Genomic DNA, 22,459 nt, shown 5'->3' with positions numbered 1-22,459 from the left:
CATGCTAGTAAATTTCTGTATGACTGACTTTTCATCAGGCAGTGTCTACTTGTCATCGTATTTCCTGAAGGTTAATCTTATTAATCTCTCTCTCTTTCCCTCCCTCCCTCCTTCCTTCTTTCCTTCCCTCCCTTCCCCCCTTTCCCCATGGAGGCCCAAAGAGGATTTCAGATTCCTTGGAACTGGAGTTACAGGCAGTTGTAAGCTGACACATAGGTGCTGGGACGAAACTTTAGTGTTCTAGAAGAGCAGTAAGTACTCTTAACCACTGATCCAACTTGCCAGCACTGTGTTTTGTTTTGTTTTTTAGTGTGGACAGATGATCCACTCCTACATTTTTTGCATCAATATGCTCTAACTAACAGTTTCATACTCACAATACATAGCCTGCCAAGATAATTTTTATAACACGTTCTATAATTTACTTAGCCCAACTAAAGAGTAAACAGAAAGGGAATACATTCTTAGGACAGTGTTCCAGCCTGCTGCATATAGGTCTGAAGAAGTTCAAGACTAGTCAGGAATTCTGAGTAACCCTAATGAATCATTAATATTTGAGGGACTAGGGACATTATAGTAAATTTATAAGACACATCTGAAACCATTGCAACAACAAATGGAAACGATTTATTACCTAGAAAAATATCCTCATGAATTTGGGATCATATCATGCTCTCCACATGAACACTACAATAAGCCATTCAATTCTTATGTTGTTATGTATATATACTTGGATTTGTCCTAATTTTATTTTTGCAGTGGCTTCCACTGGAACTTCTGATCATCCTGTGGGGGGTGGGGTGAGTATGTATACACATATATGTGTGTTCCAAACTGTTTGTGGAATAAAATTTTTGTACACTGTGAAGACTTGTCACTTGGATTGGTTTAATAAGAAGCTGGATGGCCAATAGCTAGGCAGGATTTTCAGGGCAGAGAGGACACTGGGAAGAAGGGAACAGATGCAGGGAGTTGCCAGACAGACAGAGAGGAGGCAGCATGGGCAGTGCAGAGCAAAGGTAATAAAGGCATGAGGCAAAAAGTAACTTAATAGAAATTGGTTAATTATGTTACGAGTTAGTTAGAAACAAGCCTGAGCTATTGGCTGAGACTTCATAATTAATGCAAAGTCTCCATGTGGTTAGCTTGAAGACCTTAGCTCCACCCCTGGAGTATGTCTAATCTTCCCCTGACACAGTATTCTGCAGATGCTGCTACACCTTCACACCAACCTCCATTACTTCCTTCTCTTTCTTTCTGTGTTGATCTCCCCTCTGTCTTTGGTTTTCAGCTGGAGTTAGTTTGCCTAGATAGAAAATTTCCACCAACCTTAAAGGACAGTAGGATTACATTGTTGCTTGACTATGCTACCACCCACAAGTTTTAGGAAGGCAAGACACAACTGTATCTTTCTCACTATCAGTTCCCAAACCATGAGTCACACAGTGACTGTCTGCTTATAGTAGGATCTCCATGTGTGTATTCTGAAAATTAAGAGAGGGTGTTAAATAAAAACATGCTCCAAGTGTAAGTGGCTTCTGACAGCATTTTGTATTCAAACCTTCCCATACTACAAATATTCAAGAACTGCAAAGAGTGCTTAGCTTACGTGAAAGTAAATAACTATGCCTTTCTATTTGTGAAGTGAGGATAAAAATATTTTGCTCTAAGATAACACTAATGTACAAACTGACATAGTGGAGCCCATTCTATATGGAAAGATACCTTGCCCAGCCTAGACACAGAGGTGTGGTGGGCAGGGGGAGAGGCGCCTTGGTCCTGCCTCAACTAGATGCTGGGACAGAGTTAGTAGACTTCCTAGGGGAGGCCTCACCCCCTCTGTGGAGCAGATGGGAGGAAGGGGCAGTGGAGGGAGTGGGAGAAAGAAGTGAGGGAAAACTGGGATTGGAACGTAAAAAAATAAATTAATAAAAAAAGAGAGGAAAAAATATTTTGCAAATCCCTTATTAGCGTGGCACAGACCGAATCACTAAATCTGGGGTAATATTTGGTTCTCCATGGGTTGCTTTACAAAGCTTTTACTATGAAAAGGTCTCTAGTTTTCATTGCCAATGCACAGTCTTGTTGCCAAAATGTGTGGACAAAATAGGGAATCACGTAGGTTAGACTTCTCCCATGTCGCCGGGGAACCAGCCTCCTTTTTACCCTCCCATATATGGTAAATTAGTGGAGATCCAAGTGGTTCCTACTACTGTATGGGAGATGAAGATGAGGGTTCTGTCCCTTGTGAACAGGGCCATTCTATGAATTCCTTTTTCTTTGGGAGGAAGCATTGGCTTGCATATTATATTGGACTGAGTGGTAAATTAATGGGTGTTTCAACATATAATTTTGATTCAATGAGCTGCTACAGAATTCAGTCACTGCAGAATTTATAGAGGGAGTTACTCGGCTTATTACTCCAGAATGACGTATGCTAGAACACTGATCACCCTGGAAATGCTTTTCTACACAGCCTACTAAAAACTTGCATTGATAATTACGCAGCCTATCTTAGCATGTTCTTGGGAAACAGAAGTAGATTTAATTATTTATGGTGACTGGATACTGTATTGCTGGGGGGGTGAATGATTCCCTGGTTTGCCTTGTCCTGCGGTGCACAGGTGGCAGCCTGAGGTGCACAGTGACTCCTGACCACCAGAGCGGGGAGGGAGCTGGCAATTAGCAGCTAACAGAAGCAAGCATGCGAGAGTAATGCTGGTGATCACAAAATTCAATGGTAATCCTAATATTCTGGTGCCTCTGTTTATTTCATATGGGGTGCAACATGGTAAGTGTGTTTACTTAATTATGTGAGGACATATGTGCATACATTTGCAGGATTATGATTAAATTTCATGGCACATACAGGTGTCAATTTCTAAGAACCAGTTAAGGGTCTCCAAGTAGACAAAGCCTCTTCTCATAGTGTTTATACGGGATTTGTACAAAATTGTGATGGAACATAAGCATTTTTTTAATATTTAGGGTGTTATTTGTGTCTACATTTTTTTCATGTTCCATTCATTTTCTTTTGAGAGTTGGGCTGTGCTTTTCATTTCCATGAAAAATGGAATCCAAGCTTGTCCCTACTTCTCTGGGGATAACTATTTGAATGGTTATTACTAATTCTGCTGTGTTGTTGGTTCTCCCTGGTGTATCCACCCTGTGACATGATATGCTACACTTCATGTAACTTGTTCAGTAAAGGGAAGGTGCAAAATTATCAAATTGTCAGAATTGCCCCATATTCTTCCCTAGAACTAACTTCCCTGAACCTCTTCTTCCTCCTTTAATGTTATTCCACTAATGACGTAAATGAACTCTAGCCCTTTCCTCCCATTAGAAAGACTTTGGCATGGCGTCATTGCTCAGCAATGCGGCAACAGTCCTCCCAGAGACCCAAGATGTGGCTGCTGGCACTGATGTTTCAGCATCTTTGGACATGGCTCTTTGCCTGCGTGTGTATTGCAAGAACAGAGTCTGGATTAGCAGCCGACACATTGTTCTCTAGCTGATCCACTCTACACCTTTCCTTTATGGTGATGCCACAGGGCTGGCAGGGCTACTGGGCGCCATCTTGATATGTCCAGCACCTAAAGAAGTCCTTACTTTCAATTAAGGTGATCAATTCCATGTTCATGTAAAACCAGAAATTATAGTCTGTGCACTATCAGTTTCCGTGGATGTGGGTAAAACCCCACTAGTATATAGTAAATAATCTAGTATTTGATGGCAGCATTTGAGAATAGATGAGCCTGTTTCCCTCATTATATGTTGCTCTACATCACAGGAATTTTCTGAAAGAAGAATTAAAAATTGCCATACATGAAACAAGGGGAATACCCTGCCACCATCTCCATCACTGTGATGCCTGAAAAAAAATGATTTTAGGCTCTGGGGCACTTCAAAATTATGATGATTATTAGAGATATGTTTTCATGCTAGCTTTATCTGTGTCTAGAGATAAATAAACTATTTAGGATACAAAAGTAGGGACAGGAGAAATGGCTTCATGGTTAACAGATTGTTCTGCCCCTACAGAGATGTGAATTCAGCTCCTAGCATCCATATTTGGACGCTCACAACGGCGTGTAACTACAGTTCCAACAGGATCTGATGCCACTCTCAGGTACTGTACTCATTTGCTCATAAACACACACACACACACACACACACACACACACACAATTAAAACAAAACAAACCTTAAAATGAATATAAGTGCAAAAGTAGTCACAAGCAGTACCATTTGTTCCCCAAAGAATATCTTTGAGAGCATTGGGTTACATGCATCTTAAATAGCTGGTACATTACTTTTTAATTTATGGAAGAGGGAACATATGCCAAGAATAGTTAATAGCTGAGAAATATTTGTTTACACTGTGTAAAGATGTATGTCACTGTGATTTGTTTAATAAAGAGTTGAGTAGTAAATAAAAAAGAAACATTAAAAAAAGAGATTTTGTTTCCTGAAATAATCTTGGTTCAAACACAAGTTAGTTATACCAGATTCAAAAAATTGGGACAGCTAGGATAGAGGGCAAAAGGGAGAGAAAAATAAGTAAATAAAAGACAGTAGAAGGAGAGGAGGAGGATGAGGAAGCAAAAGAGGAACAGGAGGAGTATGAGGGGGGAGGTGGACCTGCACACCCATGACATCCATCTAGATCTAACTGCTTAGGATGTTTTGTTTTGTTTTGTATGGCTTTACTATGGTTCCTGTTTCATGCTCTTGTAGCCCAATCTGTCCTCAAACTCACCATTCTTCTGCCTTAATCTCCTGAGTTCTAAGAATACACACTTGGCTCTACAAAGTTTTCTTGTTCTCAGCATTCCAAATAGAACCCTCACTGACTCAGCTAGGATACACTTGCTAGTATATATTTGAAGAGCTGTGTTCTGAAAAGAACTAATTCCTGTGAATTAGGTGGTGTTAAGAGAAGCTTTATCTTTGAGAAGGAGCCGTTCCGCCAGCCTGGTTCCAGAGCCGCTTTCCTGCCAGCCTGGTTCTAGAGCCGTATCAGTCCCAAATAAACACACAGGAGGCTGTATTCATTATGAAGCTGTTGGCCTTGCTTGTCTCTTACTGGCTAGCTCTGCTTTAAGTAATTACCCCATAATTGTTAATCTAAGTATGTCTCTTACCGGAGAATAGTTCCGGGCTTCCTACCCATGCGGTTACATCTCGAACTCTCTGTGTTTCTCCTACCCAGAGTCCTCCTGGACTCCTAGTCCCTCCTATCTAGATTCCCCATTGGCCAGACAGTACTTTATTGACAAATGCACAGGACTTCCCCAACAAGGTGGAATTAACAGAAATGTATAGAGTCAAACAACACACTCTTACTGTCTGAAATTTGAGAAAGAAAACTTCCTGAGACCCCTGAAGGTTTGTTCAATTCTACAACTTCATAAAGTTCTGAACCCTGTCTTTAAATTCCTGTTGCATATCTGATAGTCATATCCCTTATGTAAAACAACTAAATGCTAATTCACAAAAAAAAAACAAAAAAATAACAAGCACAGCTAAGCATGCCTGTAACCATAAAACATGAAAATTCAAATTTTCACAGAATTTGCAAAGAAAATTCAACACAAAATTTCACGTGCAATGCAGCTTTAACTTTGAATGAATTCGTCAGCCAATTTCTCAAAGGCTACCCATCAGCCAACATCTGGGGTCAGAGAGTAAGTGAGAAATTGGCCATCAGGGAAGGAGAGGATAATTCTTCCCGGTCAGAGGAAGGTAACATGGCAAGATTGGAAATTAGTAAGATGATCAGTGGAATCCAGACCCAGTGCCGCAGCTTGGTCGGTAGCAAGGAGACTGGCAGGTTCTATAGGGAACACAGGATGGGTGGCAGAATCCAGATCCATAGCCCAGTGAAGAGAAGCCCTGGGGTCTCAAGCCGCTGGATCCACAGCTCAGTGAGAAAGAGCCTCTAGACCCATAGCCCAGAGAGAGACAGCTGCTGGACCCGAAGCCCTGAGAGCCAGCATATGTGGTCCTACAGGGGCTGCAGAGGCTGGAGACCCTGGAGCTGTAGCAGGGCCGCTGGCAGGAGCTGTGCACCTCGTGGGAAGTCTGGCATCCGATGGGCCGGAAGCAGCTCTGACGATAGCCTAGCCGCTGTGGAGAGAGGAGCCCAGAGGGCAGGTCCTGGGAGAGTAGAAGTTAGTGCTCTGAAATAGGAGGTAGGGATATAAAGACCCATAAGAGTTAGGCATAGGGTAAGTAACCCACCACAGAAGCAAGAAGAGAACTTCCCATGGAAGTAGTGTTGGACGTATTCAGAGGAGTATGTGTTCAGGTGAGTTTCAGCAGGCAGGGCGCTCTAATGTCCCTACAATCTCGATGCTCGTAGACCTTTCCTATGCTGTATGTGCTGCAGCGTCATAGAACCTGCCCCTTCCCTTGCTTGCATTTCATTAAATAACCAACTAACTTCCCTTATAATTATAAACTTAACAGTGAAGGTGCCTTGATTTCAGTTTAATCACTCTTGATTTATAGCAGCCACTTGGCTTCTCTCTCCATATTTTCCCCCCAAAATAAGGCATCCTTTAGTTTGCACAGCATTGTTCTGGATGGTACACCCTCTCTTTTCTACATTGACTTTGATGATGTGTGTCGTGACCATGACTGTGGATAGTTCTTACCAGCTTTAACAGTCATCAGAAACCATCCCTGAACTTTGAGTATATAATTTAGTAAATCTTTATTAGATGAAAACATCTAAAATATGGCATTGATTTAATCTTTGCCATGATCTTAATATATAAAAGTTATAAAAATGTTGTAAGAATTCAGGAATGAGGTCACAGAGTCCTGAGGAAGTTGTATGTTCTCTGAGTAACTGATCAAAGCAGTCATTGATCCAGGTCATAGTTCAGGTGTGTCTGACTCTAAAGCCAGCAGAAACCACAATGCTTTATTGACTGAGGAAGTGTTGCTTTCTCCAACCACCTGTTGACAGAGAGCAGAGAAAATTAGGTATATTTGGAGTTCCCTGTGAGAGCAATCTGGGAGAATGGAGATTCAGACAGTCTTGAAAATGCTTTTTTAAGGTCTTACAGGGCAATGGCTGTCATGTGACAAATGTGAATTATTAGTCAGGCATTGTTGGTGACAGCTAAAGTTAAGTTGTTCTGTGAGAATGGATTAAATGTGGTGTCCATCTCCTAGAAGATTGAGAGAAAGAATCTAGTTCATCGACTAGAAAAAGTTTGAGTCTATCAAAAAAAAATCTAGGCCATAACCTTGTCTCAACTCAAGATCAACACATTTTGTAGTATACTTAAGTAGACACCCTAGTTCAGTGCTTCAAGTGAGAACGGTCTGAGAATTAATAACAGACTCCTAACTCCACTTTAAATGCCCTCAGCCACTACTCCTCTAGTTTGTTTTAGGTTACTTTGGCAAAATATGAGCAATTAAGTATTCAAACAAGATTGTGTTCAATCTGATGCTATCTGTAGTCCATCTGTTATATCAATTTTTTTCAGTGAAGCCCCCAGTTCCATCAACTGAGGACACAGACTCCTATTTTGCTTTTGCCTTATTTTTCAGTCTTCGAAGTTTCCATGGTGATGCTTATTACAGCCCGTGCTCAACTTGCCCTCTCGCTTAGCTTATCTTCCTTAGGCAACCCAAGTTTTATCCACTGTGGAGTTAGTAGATTGTTTTTCCAGGTCATACAGAATTCTTTGGCAAACACTTTTCTTCCTAGGACAAATGGACAAATGCTGGCACACCATTACTGAGCTGACTACCTATGAAACGTACTATCAAAACTTGAATTTTAATAATACCGCTAATCTTTGCCAGCTCAGCTGGGAGTGGGAAATTTGGCGCCTTAGAGAGTGATTTGTTTCCCTCCCTGCTGAGCTCCTCTTTCTGCTCATCCTTCTAGACAGACAAAGCAGCCTAAAATTTACTCTCACATTAAACGCTTAAAATCATACTTATCACTCTAAAAACTGGTGATGTAAAGAACAAATCTGGAATTCATAGTGTCTTTCTCCCTGCCTATAATTATATCCAATTTCTGCTCAAACATCTTTTAGATGGAGAAGCAAAAAGCCATGTATTTATATGATTTGATCATTTTGCTTTGTTTCATAGACACACTTTCCTCATCTCCTGAGGAGTTCTTTTTTCTTCCAGTGGAGTATTTGTGTGCTAACTGCTTACAATTTCTTGACTAACAGTGTTACTCTTTTTGTCTTTTTTTTTGTTTTTAATCATTAGGATTATAATTACATGATTTCTCTCCTCATTCTCTTCCCTCTAAATTCTCCCATGCACTCTTCCTTGTTCTTTTCCAGTTTATGGCCCATTTTTCATTAATTGTTGTTACGTGGTTAAATGCATATGTGCAAATACAAAAACACTCCTAAGTATCACCTGCTCAGCTTGTGTGGTGTTGCTTGTATCTGTGCTTTCAGGGGTGACCATTTGGTATTGGATAACCAGTGCGTGTGCTGACCGACTAAAACATGAGCTGAAAATGAAGACATCCACAGGCGTAATGAAATGGACTGGAGACAGACTATTAAACATGTACAAAGGAATAGAGGCAACTAGAAAGTACATTTTCTCTATCACTCTTTGTGGTTCCTCTTCTTCCAACTCACAGTTTTACCCCACATGCATCTTCCTGAGGCCTTGCCTACAGGAAGGTTTTCATGAGACAATGACACTGCTACAGACAGAGTATTCCTCCTGTCTGCCTCTTCCCAAATACCCCGAGGCTACTTCGCGAATAACTGACTTGGAGGCTTAATATTGCTTATACATGCTTAGTCTATAGCTCAGGCTTGTTACTAGCTAACTATTATAGATAAATTAACCCATATTTCTATCTATACTTTGCCATGTGGCTCGTGGCTTGTTACCTGATTTTTATACACCCTGCTTGCTCAGCAGCTGGCTTGCCTCTCCTGCCTAGCTGCTGGCCAGTCAGCATCCTTTATAATTTGAGTGACAAATCTTTAGAGTGTACAAGATGATTATTTCACAGCATATTGGAATTTTAGAGGGTGAAATTCTGGACTTCAACACGTCCAAGAAGCTAGGCTCAACCACCCATCCTCATACTAATACAGAGATGGGAAACGACAAAAAAAATCAGAGAGAGACAATTTATTCAGTGTGGTTGAACTGAGAAGTGAGACCCATAAGAACTCTTGTGAGTTGCAGTGTATTTTGGTGTCACTGACATGAGGTTCAGGTACGTAAAGGAGGAATTTGGATAGAAGATGGGAATCATGTGTCCTTAAGCAGTCATGGTCAGGGTATGGGCTCATTGATAATTATCTTGGTTCTGGTTCTTCAATGTGGCCCAGAGAGGTCAATATCTCTGTCATCACTCCAAAGGACCAATCTGGTCTGTTGGAAGATGATTATTTATGTTCCATGACTCAGTCTCACTTTCAAGGATAATTAGATGCACATAAGCTATGTTCTATCCAGTTAGGATTTGTTTTGAATAGGACTATAAAAAGACTGATATTTACGACACTTACCTATCTTTGTCTTCAAAAGTAAAGGAGAGACATTGAGTGAAGACAGAAATATTCCGATTGCCTCTGGCTTCTAGATACATTCTATGCCCAAATGAGGATGTGATCCTTTTTACAGCTTGTATCAGTAGTTCATTTGGATTTGCTTATACATACATTTACACATATATACCGTACGTGCAAATGTTTGTACACATACACACAGAGAAGTACCATACACACATAAACTCTGCACACACACACACACACACACACACACACACACACACACACACACACACCCTTGCAATGGATGAAATGAAAATGGCACCTACTGAAATCTGTCCTGCATGTTAGTAGGATCTCACCTTACAGGAAGATGGCATACGTGAGAACAATGTAGTCTGCGGAAGTTCAGAGTCAGTCTTTATCTTTGACCCCAAACCTGGTACCTATTAGGAAACAGCTGACATTTTTATCCCCCAAAAAAGTATGCATAGCGAAATCAATTTTATTTTTTTACTTTTAAGGTAATCTTTTTTCAAAACGCTTTATTACATTTTATTCTGAATGTTCAAATTTATGTAGTGGTGTGCACATACCACGGTTGATAGGTAGAGGCCAAAGGATAATTTGTAAGAATCAGTATTCTGAACTCAGTTCTTTGGGCTTGCTAAGAAGGTAATTTTTCCTGCTATGCCATTTTACCAACCATAGAGTAATCTTTAACATAGTAGTAAGTGAAGATGATTTTTTTCATAATTGTGTTATCCCAAGCTAATTATAAGTAGTAATATAGGTTTCTGAACCACTAAGTCACATAAGAAATGGATGCGAAAGTAGGAATTAGGGTAACGTTCTGTAAAATTTTAGAATAATTTTTAAAGTTTTGGAGTGTGAGAATTTACTTGTTTAATTTTCTGTTACACAAAACAACTGATTAGATAAACCATAGTTAGAAAGAGTGGTCATTTGGCTTGGCTAGAAGTCCATATATAACCTCATAGACCAATAGTCTCTGCATTATGGCTTCTTTCTACCATGTCACAAATGTGAATCCCTGCTGTATTAGCTAGATATTTTCCTTCCATCAAATTCTCAGCCAGAACCAGTGTGTAACAGTTTCCCAAATTCATCATGACATTATAGCACTCTCACTTCTGATTCTCATGGAGGCTTATCCGGGTTGCTATCTTACTTAGCTCTCTAGCAGTATCCCACAGCTGCTTTAATGCCAGAAATTTTATAATTTCTCAAAATTCATACTTAAAAAGAACTACCAGTTAATTCAGTTTTCAAATATCAAGCCTTTCCAACACTACTCTTGAAACAATAAATAGTAATTAGAGAATAGGTAAAGTTATATTTTCGAGGAAACTGAAATTTGTTACACAGATTTTGTTGAGGTAATGTAACAGATTTTGGACCTCTTAAACACTGAATACCAGTTCTTTATTAAGTACACTAGAAAGCACACCTCTCAGAATGTCAACACATTCAATTTACCATGAATGTATCTGTGCACGTGTATGTGTCCTTAAGCCTGGGAAAGTCGCATATTAGATTTGTTCCTTTAACAAATTAGGGAATTTTGCCCAATATTTTCATGACTTTATGATGCCTTTTGGTGAACAAGTATTGGTCTACGACAGACTTTGGTAATGTCCCATGGAAGGCCTCACCGTCCCTGGGGAGCAGAAGGGGGATGAGATGGGGATTTGGTGGGTGGCATGGGAAGATGGGAGGGAGATGGAACTGGGATTGATACGTAAAATAAGATCGTTTCTAATTTAAATTAAAAATAGTACTAGTCTGAAAGTCTTCTCATGGATCCCATACTAGTCTTTCATTACACATGTATGACACGGTTGCAGGTATGACATGAAGTCACATGGGGAGGGGACATCATTCAGTGAGCAAGCTGTGCATTAAAGAGAAGGATGTGGTCATTGGATCTCTGTTCTCTTTCTTTCTTCTATACAAACCTCAAGAGAAGTTTTGTTTTCTCTTCACTTTTTGCTTTCATAAACCCTTCCACCAAACATCTCATGCTAGGCTGTATTTTTCAAAGTGGATTTTCCAATTTTCTATTTAAATGCTTTGTTTGAAATGTCTAATCCTAACTATCTTTGTTATTAATATATATTTTCAAAAATCACACTTCCTTGCAAATGGTGTTTGTAAATGTAGTTCTTAATTGGTCTAAGTAATAAAAACCCAGAGTCAGATATAGAGGAAAATGCTGAGAGATCAGAGAGAAGGAACAAGCCACCCCCACACCTTACCTCCTTAGATTCTCAGCAGACCAGAGAGCAAGTTCATGTTTCTCCCTGCCCATATCCTGTTTCTACCCAGCTACCTCACTTCCTGTTTTCTTGTACAGACCTCCAAACCTCTATGGTTAGCTAGTGGCAAGCTCTATTCTTTGATCTCCTGGAAAGCATTATTTGTGCAAGCAAGATATCATCACAGTTGTCTTTTGAAGTGATGCTTGCACTCTGCCCCTAGCCAAACTCCAGACAAAGACATCATCTAAAGTAAGTCTTCCTCTGCTGCTCTGTCTTTCCCCGCCTACTTACTTCATTCTCATAGTTTTAATTCCCCCAGCCTTATAAACATTATCAACCTTTTTCTGTTCTGAAGCTTAAGTGGGGTCTCCTTCTTGGTGACTATATAACTGTTTTCTTCTAACTCAGATTCTCTAGCATTAGGTAACCAATGTTTCAACTGTCTCTTCATGATCCCTTTCTAGACACATTTCTACCTGCTTAACATTCTTTTGTCATTTTCCTGTGCACTCAGTCATGGCTTTGAGCTGCCAAATACAAGGGTCATTTTGCAGATAATAGCAGGTGACCATTTAACCACACTTATGCTGGTGGCTGGGTCCTTAATCTTGTGAGGGTGATTCCTTAATTCTGTAGCCTGCTCATGGGTGATCTTCAAAGTCCTGGTTTTGTATTTAGTTATCATTAATTCTTTCTTAATATACTTAGGTTTCCTCTTAAAATCTTCCTGAAGATTTTGAGTTGATGTTTACACATATTTTTTATAAAGAAGAACTATGTTATCATTTTGATCTGGAATATCCATTGTTTCATGATGTTATCTCCAGATGCTAGTGCTATTGGAAGGCAGTAGAAATTTCAGGAGGTAAGGACTATTAAAGAAAATCGGATGCTCATGCAATGCATTTGAGAAGTGCGTTGGGATGGTTGTCCCCTGAAATCATTAAGCTTTTCCTTACTTTCTACTCACAACACACAATGAAAAATGCTTCCTCTGTTATAAGTTCTTATTCCTACACATCATTGTCTTCTGTCTTCTAATCTAGAACATGGTCATTTCAATAAGGTAGTCCATAACAGTTTTCCAGCCAGTATTAGTAAGTAATGTATATTGACAACTGAAGGAAATGCATTTCTTCTTTTAACCGTGGATGAGTAAAGTATTAACCACAATGCAACCACAGGCTTGGTGAAATCATTGAATCACTCTGTTCTAAGATCTACTCTGTGAGAGCACATAACTGAGTTACAGTCAATAAGATGGGAGAGTTGGTCAGAAAATAACTCCGTTCTTCCTTCTTCAATACTGAGTCCTCAGTTCAAGACAAGTCAAAGTGAATAGATGTTGCTCAAGAGTTACAGAATATAATTAAGAAAATCGGTGAGCTTATTATATAGCAATATTTCCTTTTTCTCTCAGTTTCTCCAAAACAACAGTTGAATGTTTTACAACAGCACTTGTCAGCTGCTCTCTTCTCAGAATCACCTCGCCCCAGCCTGCTTCTGATGCTCAGCATCCTAGCACACTTGGTCACCTTGTGTCATCCATGTGATTCTGCACATCTGGAAGATATCCACAGAAGACAGCTTCATTGACTCAAAACCCTAAACTAGGACTGTAGACTGTTTATACCGCTAAAGCATGCTGAGAATTGTTTTCTTGGGAGATTTCTTGTATGGCTCTAATTAAATTATTCTGTTATAATTTATGACACCTTCAGTGTACTTTAAGCCATTTATTTCACCCATATCAACACTATTTGCTTTGTATTTCTGATGAATTTATAACATCTTCATTGGTCTTTGTACCATTGATATAATCTCTCAAGTATAATATATGTCTTAGTGAAGGTTCTCTAGAGAAACAAAATCAACAGCTTATATATATTTAATATATGCATCATTTATATATGCATTGTGTGGTATATACTTCTCTCTCTATATATATATAATATAACATATATTACAAATATATTTTATATCACATGATATATACAGCATATATTTCATATTATAAGTACAAATATAAATAATATATTTTGATTATACTCAAAAGTAATAGACTTTATTTTATTTACTTATACAATATGCCTGGAGTAGCTCAACAATATTCACTTGCACTCTGCAGAGGCAGAGGAACCAGTTGACTTTTCAGTTCAACAAGTAATGTATACCTAGTCGAATCTTGTGCTAAAAGTCTGGGAGTTCCCTTAATATTCAGTGGTTTGAATGCACACTGAAAAGCATTTGAGAGTAGAGTAGGATGTCTGGGAAGAATGCAGAAATGAGTGGTAGATGCACTCTTTCAGAATCAGAAAGTAAAATCAAGCATGGACACTTTGCTTTCTCCTAGACTACATTTTCTCTGTGATGTCATTGGAAGACTCCACCTCCATGGATTGTAGAATCTTCTTAGTCATTCCTCTTAAGAAATGTGCTCAGAAATAACTAGAAGTGCATCTGCTACTTATGTTAATGACCCAATCAGATTGATTACCATGGCCATCTTATACGATGACCTCCAATTTCTGGTTCCACTCCAGTCTTAGTCAAGTTTGCTATTGGTGTGATGAACCACTATGAAATATTCAGTTTGGAGAGGAAAGGGTTCATTTGGATAATGCTTCTATATTGCTGTTCATCATTTAAAGAAGTTAGGACAGGGAAGGAACCTGGAGGTAGAGGCTAATGCAGAGGCCACAGAGGAATGCTGCTTACTGGCTTGCTCTTCCTGACTTCCTCAGCCTGCTTTCTTATGAACTCTAGGACCAATATCCCAGAGACTGCACAACCCACAATGGTCTGAGCCTTCTCCAATAAGTCACTAACTAAGAAAATGCCTGACAGGCTGGCCTACATCTTGATCTTATGGAGGCATTTTCTAAATCGAGGTTGACCCCTCTCTGATGACTATAACTTGTGTTAAACTGACATAACACTTGCCAGCCTGATACCTGAATTTAATATCAGATGGTACTTTATTGCTTTGTCTCAGTCAATACTGAAGGCAAACAAATACTAAATCACCCAAGAGTTTCAAAGCCATCATTAAGAAAGTATAAGAGAAGACATGAGAAACAGAAAGTCTAATGCCAGATTACAGTGGGATTTGAAGCCATAGTGAGTAAATGAACTTTCTTCTGAGATAAAATAAAGAAACAGTAACAACAACCTCCACCAAAACTTTCAAAATTAACACTGAAAATCAAGTGTATTTTTAAAAATAAATTGGTAGTAAAATATTACATTACTTATTCTCTTTAAGCAGAAATGAATGATTCAGAACGCTGAAAAGTATGCATATTTTTACTTTTTTATCATCAGTGCAAATGCCTGTATTTTGTACCAGAAACTGATCAACTGATCAATACTTTTAAACCAAAGATGTTATCTTAAATAACCCTTGAATTTTTAAATAACATATAGTTTATGTGCTATATAATTTCTAAAATCTGAAAAGCATCTCCATTTTTTTCAAAAAGGGAACCTAATTATGTAGTAATGAAGACACATTTACAGTTATTAATATGAAGATTAGTAAATCACATTTACCCCACAGAAGAGCTTGGCCCTGCCAGAAGTATGGAAAATAGAATGCCTTATAGGGGCAAACATAGGTCTTGGGTACAAACCCAGTCAGTGTGATCTGGTAAACTGTGCTCTTGACCATGGTGCCCTACTGTCTCCTGTATTATTATTATTATTATTAGTAGTAGTAGTAGTAGTAGTAGTAGTAGTAGTAGTGAAATCAGAAACATAAGTACAATACTATGTGGAAAGGATACTTGGGAGCTTCGTTGTGAAAATCTTAAACTGGAGAAACTCACATAGGAGGAAAAGGCCACAAAAGTTTGAACAAGTAAAGTCAACTTAAAAGTCTTAAAATTAAAAGAAAGCAGCCAGACAGTGATAGCACATGCCTTTAATCCCAGCACTCAGGAAGCAGAGGCAGACAGATCTCTGAGTTCAAGGCCAGCCTGGTCTACAAAGCTAGTTCCAGGACAGCCTGGCCTGCACAAAGAAACTCAGCCTCAAGCAACAGACAAAAACGTCTGTCAAAACTACCCAGTGTCAGATGGACACCATGCTACTGTCCCATTTGTATTTAAACAGCTGGTAACCTACTATTATCTGAACCCCCACATCTCGTTTGTTTCTCTTCGTACAGCGTTAATAGGACTAGAGGTGTTGTGATTCATAGTGAGTATGTGGGGTGATTAAGAAATACCTGTATCAGCTGGTCAGTGATGGTACATGACTTTAATCCCAGCACTTAGGAGGTAAGTGGATCTATGTGAGTTTGAGACCAGCCTGGTCTACAGAGCAAGTACCAGGATAGGCTCCAAACTACACAGAGAAACCCTGTCTCAAAAAAAAATAAGAGAGAGAGAGAGAGAGAGAGAGAGAGAGAGAGAGAGAGAGAGAGAGAGGAGAGAAGAGATACCTGTATCATTGAGTAAGGCATCTCCCAATGTGTCTCTGCAAAATGAGAAATATATTAAGGCAAGTAACTTTAAGCTACAAGGTGTCATTTTCCATTAACTTTAATTACTTTCTTGATTCTGAGGGATTCTTAAGTCAACATATTATGGCTTTATTCAGCTGAATAAAGTCATAGATCCTTAACATCCTCTGAACTACTTTAAAATGTAGTAATGGTTTCTATAAGGAATAGTAATTCTATGTTAAGAGGTATATTAGGTTGTACATTTTTTCCTGATTCTGCGAATATCCTGCCCTTACTATGATTTATGGATTGCCTTTGTAGAATTAAAAGGAATAACAAAAGCAAAACAAACTAAAATACCAAAGTTATACCAATAGCAATTTGTCATACTCAAAAGTGCAACCACTAAGTTAATAACTAAGATGTCAAGGGAAACTGCTCCTGTTCAAAGTATATGCAAGGTTAGTTTATTAAATAAAAACTTCATGCCATACTGTAGATAGGCAAGGGGCTAAACTCTTCTACTTGTATGATGGAGGCAATGGACTGATTTGTAGACCATAGGCTTAGAAGTTGACTTAGGGTAATTTGACAGGCTGTCTCTAGTCAGGAGGGTTTCATGGCAAGAAGGTAGGACTCTAATTCAAGTTTTGATATCACTAGATAGGCCATGTAGAGACAGGTATACATTGAATTTCTACTGTAAAACCCTTCTGAGCAATAAAAGCTTCATTGTGGGTTCCCGATGTTCCTTGAATGGTATGTCTGAGAGGCATTAACCAGGAACTGGTGGAGCCCAGAAGAACGGAGATGGTCAGGGTTGATAACTAAACTGAGATGAAAATAGACAAAAGATTAGATGGAGTCATGTAGGAACTTTGTAAAGGGACAGTAAGCAGTATGAAATGTAGCAACTGTAATGTACAATCACCATGTTTGCCTAGTCTGTTGTCAGTGACAAAGGAACATGAACACTAGCTGCTGACATAGAAGTGAATGAGTTTTCATGCTGTGGGAGTGGTTTCCCTGACAGTTTACCATGATGCCTTTTGCACGACAACCTGCATACAGGCTTGTTCTTTGTTGTTGGTTCTAACTTCAACTGAATGAGTTAACACAACAATGCTTGTGGATACCTAGGATTCATACCCAAATGCTAGCTGACTGCTTTTTTTCTTCTTGCTTTCAGATGAGAGTTGCATGTTCAAAGCATTCGACCTTGTTCTTTGGTTTCAGCTTAGACTGTGACCCGGAAGAGCCAATGATGAAAACGAATGGTGAGACCCCGTTCTTTGTTTTCTCCTGCTTACAGCGTTATACCATACTGGGACATTTTTTTCTCTCATTCCTAACATGTTTTACCGCATTATAAACCACTTGCTTGCAATGATTATCAACGGAAACTGTGTGTGCTACAAATGGTGCATTAAAGATGAAGACATCATCCTAATATCATGATGCACCATAGGAATCGATTGAGTTTTATGGAAAAATAATTTGCCTGAATGTCTTTAGCAGATGACTATGGACCGCCTCATGTAAGTGGACTTAGATGATATCATCTAAGAAGATGGAAATTCTGGCCCAAATACTTAAGGGTGTGATCTGCTATCAAACTTATAGAGTGTGAATTTTTAATGGCTCCTTAGGGGCTGTGTTTATAAGCAGTAAAGCAAATATCAATTATTTCCAAATGCCAGGAAAATTGCTGAACAAATAAATGTTCCAAAACAACTAGAGACATAGTCACATTCCAATACCATGTGGGAATATACAGTGTATCTAATTTGAATGGATGGGTTCAACTTAGGGTTTTCTATTGCTGTGAAGAGACAACAAGGCCGTGGCAATTCTTATAAAGAAAAACATTTAATTGAGATGGCTGGCTACAGCTTCAGAGGTTCAGTCCATCATGGTCATGTTGGGAAGTATGGAGGTGTGCAGTCAGATTTGATGCTGGAGCTCAGAGTACTACGTCTGAGGGAAGCTTGAGAAAAAGAAACCTGAAAGCCCATCCCCACAGTGACACACTTCAACAAAGTCACACCTACTCTTACAAGGCTACCCCTCCTAATAGTGCCACTCCCTTTGGGGGCCCTTTTCTTTTCAAACCACCACACTGTGTGCTAGTATAAAAAGAGCAGACACTGGTTAGGAGTCCAGCGCATATAACCCAGAGGGCTCACAGGCTAAGAGAACGCTTTTTTGCAATTCGATGAGAGCCAATGAGAAGGTGCAGTGAATGAAGGCATTTCCAACGCAAACCTTGAAGCCCATGTAAAGGTGCAATGAGAGAACCCACTCCACAAATGTGTCTCCCTCTCTCATCCACACACACCACAAACACACACAACAAGAGTATCTCAGAGAGAGATAAAAAAGCTTTAAAAGTGCCGGTGCAATGGCTCCCAGAGAGTAAAGGTACTTGCTGTCAAGCCTGGTAACTTGAGCTCAATTTGTCAGTTCAGACCCCCGTGGTAGAAGGTGAGGACTGACGGAATCACAAAGTGCACGTGTGTATACGCATGTGTTCATGCATACCCACATACAGCATGAATAAATGCAATAAAAATGCACCAAGGAGCTAGTTTATTAGGTAATAGTCAGGGCAATATATATAAAACAAGAAAATTAAAACATGTATTTATATGTTTGGCAGTGAATGGTATATACTATTGTATGCTTCAATGGATATTTAAAGTGCTTGGGTGCTGGGAAATAATATTTAGCCATGTGATGCATAAAATAATTTATTTATGGCTCATTGAGAGGATCAGGTCAAGGCATTCATGACCATTCAGCTTTATCCCCACGTTGTACACATTTATAGTCTTCCAGCAGTTAACATTTAAAAGAACTTTTACATTTAAGGAACGCTCCTTCACATATCATTTTCCCCCCATGCTGTCCCATGATATGACTATTATCATTGCCTCTATTTTACATTTCTAGAAATTGGATTTTTGCAATGTTCCATAATGTGCAGAAGACAAATGCCATAATGCTGGAGTTGGCAATTTCAAAATACATTTCTTTTTGGACTTGCACGCTTGGGTGACTTTAATATGTTCACTGTCAGGGCAGACAGACTAATGTGCAAGGAAAATGCAAACACGTCTTATTTACATGCTTAAATCCTCAAAAGAATAAAGCACAACATTCTAAGGTGTGACATCTCAAAAGTTCCAATAGGTAGAGAAGGTGCATTAGAGATTCTGAGTGTGGCCTTCTGGTGGCCAAGCATTCTGTTCCCTGGATGATAACATAGGCACCCAGGCATCATTTGTGTTAGTGGCTAATAGACCAGGGTACCACACTGGTCTCCCTCTTCAGTGGCTGGATTCATATACACTGTACCTACCATGAGAATATCCTAGTGCTGCTTGCCTTTGTGGAGAAGACCTAATTTTAGGCTTCAATTATGTACCCGCAAGGACTCCCGGCTATGTGGACACCTTTTGCCCTACTCACAGGTGGGGCGTCCTTGGACACGATGTATACTACATGGTTTTACCAGCTTCGGATCAATGTGTCTTCATCCTCTAGCCACATTAGAAAAACGTTAATATGTATCAAACAAAGAGTCTAAAACAGTGAATATTTATTTGGAATTTAGGAAATTCTGACTAATTAAAAGTATAGCTCCTGGTAGGTAATCTATGTTCCACTGGGTGGCTCTACACCCGAGTGTTTGGGCTGCACAAACTGGAGTTGGTGGGGAGAGAGAGAGAAGAGAGGGGAGGGAGAGAGGAGAGAAAGCTAAGGAATATAGAAAAGTCAGTTGGTTAGTTCAGGGCAAACATAGTCAAAATACATTGTATGGAATTCTCAAATAATTGAAAATGCTTTGGTAAGTTTACTCCTGACAAAATCATAAATGAAGGGCTGAGTCTGTTAATGTCAAGAATAGGATGAGTTATTCATAACGTCACTGTGGCTCTTATTCCACACTGCTAGAATGGGTAAGTCTCTCTCCAGGGTAATATTTCAATAAAGGGACTACTTCTTCATCACCAGTAAGAATTCAGGAAAGACTATAGGTCAATTTTTGTTACAAATAAGCTTGAAAAGGTATTTATTTTCACCCATACCAAAGAAGGAAGGGACTATTCTGCTTAAATCCCTGATGTCCTATTTTGATTTCGGTGATACCACGTTCTAGTCTGTGTTTGTCCTGCTCACTCAGAGGAGATCAGGACACGACAACAATTTGCAAGCCTGCAATGAGCATGTCAGAGGGACAGGACTTTTAGGAGCAATCATGTATAAGGCACAGCACTTTAAGAAATTAAATCCACTCGATTTATGTTACAGAAGTCCCACATGCGTTAACTATTATCTTTATTTTTCACACAAAAAATAGGGATCACTCCAATTTGTTTAAGAGTATCTTCATAGAAAGTTATAAAACCCAGAAGTGAGACAGTGTCTGTCTAAACATATTCTGTGACTCAGTACAACTCTCTGTAAGATTTGGTATTGTGTTTTAAGACAAATTCTCCCTATGCAGCTCAGGCCAGGCTGGCAATACACTGATAAACACTCTAGAGCACGCGAGTGCGTGTGTGCGTGTGCGCGTGTGCACATGTTCAAGTGGCAGTCATGCAAACATATGTGGAAACCAGAGGATAATTTCCAAAATATTTCTTCCTTAGGAGCTACCCAGCTTGATTTATGTATTTTTTAAATATTTTACTTTTTTAAAAAGTGATTGAATATCTAACTGGGCCCTGATGCTCACTAAGTAGGATAACCTGGTTGACCAGCAAACCTCAGCTATCCTCCTGTCTTACCTTCTCATAACCAAGTGGACACTGCATGCTGGGTGCTGGGTGCTGGGTTCTGGGCACTGGGGATCACACTCAGGGTGCATAGAAACCACTTTACTGATGGAACCATTCACACAGTCCCACTAGCAATACATGTTGAACCACGTAAACAAAGCTGACAAACAAAATGCTAATATAATGTTTTAAATGAGTTTTCAATCAATACAATACTTATCATTTAATGCTTAAGTATTAAAGAAAGTGTTTAGCATTAAAAAAAGAAGGAAATGGGGACAAAAATATTACAGGTAGATGTGGGGAGATTGTTCTGTAAGAAAAATGCTCTGAAGCATAATTTCTAATTCCGGTATCCATGTAAAACGCCAGACATGACTGTGTAACATCAGTGCTGTGGGGAGCCTTGACTGGTAAAACCCAAGAGATCAACCAGCTTAGTTGAACTGGTCAACTTCCTGTTTATTGAGAGATTGCAACTCAAGACAGTAGGACTCAGAGCAACAGAGGAAAACAACCAATGCAGAAAACAAGCATCACACACACACACAGAGACATACTCAGAGAGAGAGAGAGGAGTGTTCACATTAGCACTAAACCACTAAAGCAGAAACGTGTATATTTTTCTTCTTTCCATAACTTGAAAGCGACAATGTTGCTGAGTAGAAATCCATTTCATAACTTCAGTAAAGAAGGTTTGCTGTGCAATTATTCATGTTTCCACATTACTTTCCCCAAATAAATTTCCAGCTCCCAAGGATGTACTGAATGTGTTTTGATGGTTTGCTCCGGCTCTTTCTAGTGTGCTAATAGACCATAGGAAATGACCCTAAAATTGTTGAAGCTAAAGCAGTTTTCAAATTTGGCTTATAAGTTGGAGAATATGAACAACCAATAACACCTCTTCACCTTGCAATATCTATAGGGCAGGAGAGTGGAGAACGGGGAATCAATTTTACAGGCGAGACATTAACCCTGTGGTCATTTGCCCAGCAGGAAGAGTGAGCTGTTAAAAGCACAGAGTCAGCTATTAGTCACTTCTTTTTATGATCGCCAGTGCGATAGCAGCTTCCCCCTCAATTACATGACTAGAACTATTTTGCTGATAAGGTACCAGATAAAGAATGTAAGAGGAAATTTCAGATTTTTCTCCCTTTGCAGATTTTCCCTGAAATGAGAATAACTCATTATTTTAGTATGGATTCTGACTAAAAATTGATTTTAACTAAAAATTTCAGTATTATCTGCCTCTAAGAAATTTGGGAGAATTGAATTGAATGTTTCAACTCTACTATGTGGATAGAGAAAAAAAACTTCTGTTATTTCTCTTGGGGAAAAAAATCACTTTAAAGAGATTTTAAACCAAAGTTTAAAAGAGGAACCTAAAACTGATTAACTTGACTAGCCAATTATTATGCACTGTGAAATATTAGT

General features: G+C 39.2%; 1 pseudogene; it reads right to left on the bottom strand.

Moving 5' to 3' along the window:
• Window positions 1-5,781: 5,781 nt before the first annotated feature.
• Window positions 5,782-21,061, bottom strand: LOC121141836 (annotated as a pseudogene).
• Between the last annotated feature and the right edge of the window lie 1,398 nt (window positions 21,062-22,459).

Source organism: Mesocricetus auratus, unplaced genomic scaffold (assembly GCF_017639785.1).
Source record: "Mesocricetus auratus isolate SY011 unplaced genomic scaffold, BCM_Maur_2.0 Super-Scaffold_100008, whole genome shotgun sequence".
NCBI classification, from domain to species: domain Eukaryota; kingdom Metazoa; phylum Chordata; class Mammalia; order Rodentia; family Cricetidae; genus Mesocricetus; species Mesocricetus auratus.
Note: the sequence above shows the minus strand (reverse complement) of the source record. Positions and strands in the feature narration are given on the sequence as shown.